The sequence below is a fragment of the Hipposideros armiger genome, unplaced genomic scaffold (genome assembly GCF_001890085.2).
Source record: "Hipposideros armiger isolate ML-2016 unplaced genomic scaffold, ASM189008v1 scaffold_500, whole genome shotgun sequence".
NCBI lineage: Eukaryota > Metazoa > Chordata > Mammalia > Chiroptera > Hipposideridae > Hipposideros > Hipposideros armiger.
In genome coordinates, this window is record NW_017731850.1 from 94,399 (window position 1) to 99,551 (window position 5,153).

Sequence of the window (5,153 nt, forward strand, 5' to 3'; positions counted from 1 at the left end):
CTTTTACACTCCTCTGCCTGCCTATGAGTCACCAAATTCAAATGATGGTGGCTGACTACCTTGCCATATAGCAAGCTCTGAATAAAAATTTTTTGCTTGTTCTCATTTGGGTGTTAATTTCCACACCTGGAATTTATAGATTATAGGTGATTTCAATTATTATCTCGAGGTCCCAAAGACTCATGACAGTCATTTGTAATTTTACTAGGGCTTGAAATTACAACCTACTGCTGTACAGGAGAGTTTGTTAGCTAGTGACTGCTCTGTACACACACACACACACACACACACACACACACACACAATCTTGCTTTTGTATTCATGTTGTGGCATATATGTACTTTACTGGGGAAATTATATTTCAGGGGATTTTTTTTTGCATGTGTGAAGGTGTCATACTTAATACCTGATGAATTTTAAGGGTCTACTATTGAGAAGTTTCAAAAGAACTTGAGGAGTGATTGACTTTGAAGAGTAAAAAGGCAATTAAAATGAAAGATCAACCTTTTAAGCCTGTGAGAGTAGGCAAATAATATTACCAACTGACAGAATGATGACGTGGGACAAGAATTAGGTTTTAAAAGGTCAAGAGACAACAGGATGTTCAAGTTCACTCAACAAATATTGACTGCAAACTGTGCTAGGCACTATTCTGGATGCTAAGGATATAGTGGAGAATAATACAGGCAAAAATCTTTGCTCTTGTGGAACTTATATTTGTGGATGGTTGGGATTTGGTAGGGAGGAAAAGATAAAACTTATAAGACTTATAAGTTTATAAGACTTAATCACATAGAGATAGAAGTTCAATTTATCAGATCAGAAAGCAGTTTTCAAAGACTTTAAAGTTGTTGAGGACTTACCCTTGGGTAAATCCAAAACACTAACTCGAAAGACTATATGCAACCCTAGGTTCATTGCAGCATTATTTACAATTGTCAAGATATGGAAGCAACTTAAGTGTCCATCAATAGACGACTGGAAAATGGAAGACATGGTACATATATACAGTGGAATATTACTAGGCCATAAAAAGAATGAAATATTACCATTTGTGACATGGGTTGACCTAGAGGGTATTATGCTAACTCAAGTCAGTCAGACAGAGAAAGACAAATACCATATGATTTCACTTATATGTAGAATCTAAAAAACAAACAAACAAATAGAAACAGATTCATAGATACAGAGAACAAATTGATGGTTGCCAGATGGGAGGGGGGTTGAGGGGGCTGCATGAGAAAGGTGAAGGGATTNCCTAAATTCATTGAGCATCCTTATAATTAGTGTTTTGGACTCTACATCTGGTAGATTGCTTGTCTCCATTTTGTTTAGTTCTTTGTGTGAAGCTTTGTTCTTCATTTGTGACGTGTTTCCTTATCTCCTCATTTTGGCTGCCTCCCTGTATTTGTTTCTATGTATTAGGTAGGGCTGCTGTGTCTCTTGGTCTTAGTAGAGTAGCCTCATATAGTAGATGTCTTGTGGGGCCCAGTGATGCAGTCTCCCTGGTCACCTACACCGGGTGATGCAGGAGTGTCCCTTTTGTGGGTTATGTGTGCCTTCCTGTTGTAGTTGAGCCTTAGTTGCTGTTTGCATGTCAGTGGGAGGGATTGATCCTCAGGATGATTGGTTTTGAGGACTGGCTGTGACTATAGTGGATGAGCTCTTATTCAGAGGTTGACCCTATGGAGCAGGATTCACTTTAGCAGGGCTCTGGGGCCCACACAGTCTGCCCTTTGGGTGTGTCATCCATGGAAGCAGCTGACTGGTGCTTTCACTTGGTCTGAATCTGGCTGTTGGGCATGCTGGCTCCCGGGGCCTCCTGGGAGGTGCCCCACGGCAGACCAAGTTCAGCCATTGCCTGTGCTCTGCCAGGGGGCCCTGGCATGAGCCACAAAACCATCTGCAGATGGCTCCCACCTATATTGGGCTTGGAGGTGCCTTGAGAGGCCACCCTGGGAACTGAGGCTGGTTTCCATCAATGCTGGGCTTGGGGCTGCTCAGCAAGAGGTACAGAACATGGTGAGGTCAGGTGCTACTTATCTGGGGTTTGTGAACTTTTGAGAGATTTTAGGAAGTTCTGCATCATGAGCCAAGACAGGTGGTTTGTGTGGAAAAGCCACTAGAAGTGACTTGAGTGGTTCCACAAGTTGGGTGGGGCAGGGTCTTAGGGAATCACCAGGGTGGGATGACTGTTGTCAGCCAGGTTGATGGAGACTCAGATATGGCGGCTGCCTGTGTCTGCACACTAGGAGGGTGGTGGCTCAACAAAGGAACAATGACTTCTCCCAGCACTTTTGTCTGGAAGAAAGCTGCCCCTTCAGCCCTTGACTTGATGCCAGACAATTCATTTCCTTCCCATATGTTCCTGGCACCTTTTGAGCTGCTGCCCCAGTGCTGGAGCTCAGAGCGAATGAGTCCATCAGCGAGTAAGTCCATGTGCGGACACTTTAAGAGGAACCCAGCAGCCCTCCTTTTCACTCAGCCACAATCTCCACTGGATTTTACAGCCAGAAGTTGTGGGGACTTCTCTGCTGTGGAGCTGAAACCCCTCACTCCTCTGGGGGTACCCCCATAGCTGAAATGTCCCTCCCATTTTTTAACTGCCACACACGGGTATGAGACCAGTCTGTTCTGTGTCTCCACCCCTCTTACCAGTCTAGATGTGGCTTTTTCTGTGTATCCTTAGTTATAAGACTTCTGTTCAGCTAGACGTCAGGAGATTCTCACTAGTCGGTGTTCTGTATTTTAGTTGTAGTTTTAATGTGGTTGTGAGAGAAGGCAAGCACAGTATTTACCTACTTTACCATCTTGACTGGAAATCAATCTTTAAAAAGTATTTTTAATGAATTTTCTTTTATTGAGGTGAAATTCACATAATATAAAATTAGCCATTTTATTTTAAAGTGAACAATTCACTCACATTATTGTGCCACCACCACCCTCTAGTTCCAAAACATTTTCATCATCTCAAAAGGAAGCCCTGTACCCATTACCAGGTGCTCCCAAATCTCCCCCACCCCCAAGCCCCTGGAATTTATGTTCTGTCTTTAGGGTCTTACCTACGTATTTATTTCATGTAAATAGAATCATATAGTGTGTGACCTTTCATATCTAGTTTCTTTCACTTAGTATGTTTTTGAGGTACATTCATGGTGCAGCATGATTTGTACTTATTTCTTTGTATGGCTAAATAATATTACATTGTATATATGTACCATTATTTTTTTAATCCATTTATTTGTTGATGGACACTCGGGTTGTGCAATGGTCTGAATGTTTGTGTCCCCCCAAAATTCATATGTTGAAATCCTGATGCCCAGTGTGATGGTATTAGTAGGTAGGGCCTTTGGGAGGTGCTTGAGTCATGAAGGTGGAAATATCATGAATGGGATTAATGCCTTAGAAAAGAAGCTTCAGAGACATCCTTTGCTCCTTCTACCATTTGAGGATATAGCAAGATGGTGCTGGCTATGAGCCAGGAAAAAGGTCCTCCCCAAAATGCAACCATGCCAGCGTCCTGATCTTGGGCTTCTGAGCCTCCACAACTGTGAGAAATAAATATCTATTCTTTATAAGCCACCCAATCTGTGGTATTTTGGTATAGCAGCCTGAATGGGATAAGAGAGTTTGCTTTCCCTTTGGTTGTTGTGAATAGTGCTGCTATGAACGTGTGTATGTGTGTGTGTGTGTGTGTGTGTGTGTGTGTGTGTGTGTGTGTGNGGGGCCTATGCAGGGAAAGAATACCTTTGCAGACTTATAATAATATGCTTTATATATATACTGAGTTATAGTTTCATAACATTTTGTTCTTCAGAGTTACTAGGAATTACAGTGTTATAAACTTATGGTATAAAATATTTAGAATAGTAAGTAATGTAGATACACATATTTGTACAGACCTGTATTCCAACACTTTCTAAAGGATGTTCTGCACATAAAAAGGCACACTTAAGTATTTTAAAATGATCACATCAGGAGTAAAGTTTACTTGTTAACATGTCTTTTTGGTGATGGCCAGGAGTAAAACCAGGCCCTTGAAGGCTTGCCTGAAGAAAAGGTCTCAGAACCATCCTAAGATTTCTCAGGAATGGCCACAGAAGCAAGCCCCCTTAAACAGAGTTACATCCTATAAAGCACTCTCTCACTCAGTTAGGAGTGAGGCAGAGAGGGGAGATGGCTGTTTCCTGTACCCACCAAACACTCTTGGGAATAAACCAGGCAAATGAAATGGATGAGAGGCTAATGGAGAACTGCTAGCCACTAAGGAATGACTCAGTTATTTTGTTCACCAAGTATAAAAATCTCCTTTTGCTTAGGGTTCCTGTCTTAGCAGGTTGACTGTTTTTATGAAGTAAGTAATCTTACCTAAAGGGAGTGGGGACTCTTTCACGACTACAAAACCTAAACCTGCCACAATCTGAGAGATGGCTCTCAAAAGTTAAACAGGAACTGGACAGATTGCATCTTTGTAACATGAACAAGTAAGCATAGACAACTCGTAGTAAGGGCACTATCTTAGATACCTTCTGCTTATACCCTGAATTTGCCCAGGCCAGACTTTTAAATGGGTATAAGTTCGTAACAGCAGCTATACTTCTAGTTTCACTGGCTTGTACCCTCAACTGCATACATACTTAATGCTGGAGCTCATGCCCGAAAGATCTCCTTTCCTCCCTCCAGGGTTTCCTGGAGTATTGACATGCTCCTCACATGTGCTCACAAATAAGCCACCTTTCTCTCTCTCTCTTTAAAAATTATTAATTTAATTTAATTTTTCAATTACAGTTAACATTCAATACTATATTAGTTTCAGGTGTACAACATAGTGATTAGACATTTATATAACTTAAGAAAGTGATTACCCTGACATATCTAGCACTTATCTGACACCATACATAATTATTACAGTATTATTAACTATGTTCCTTATGCTACACTTTAATCCCCACTACTTTGTAACTACCAATTTATACTTCTTAATCCTTTCCCCCTTTTCAACTACCCTCCAACCCCCTTCCCATCTGGCAACCATCAAAATGTTCTCTATATCTATGACTTTGTTTGTTTGTTTTGTTCTTTAGATTCCACATATAAGTGAAGTCATATGACATTTGTCTTTCTCAGTCTGATGTACTCCACTCAGCACATTA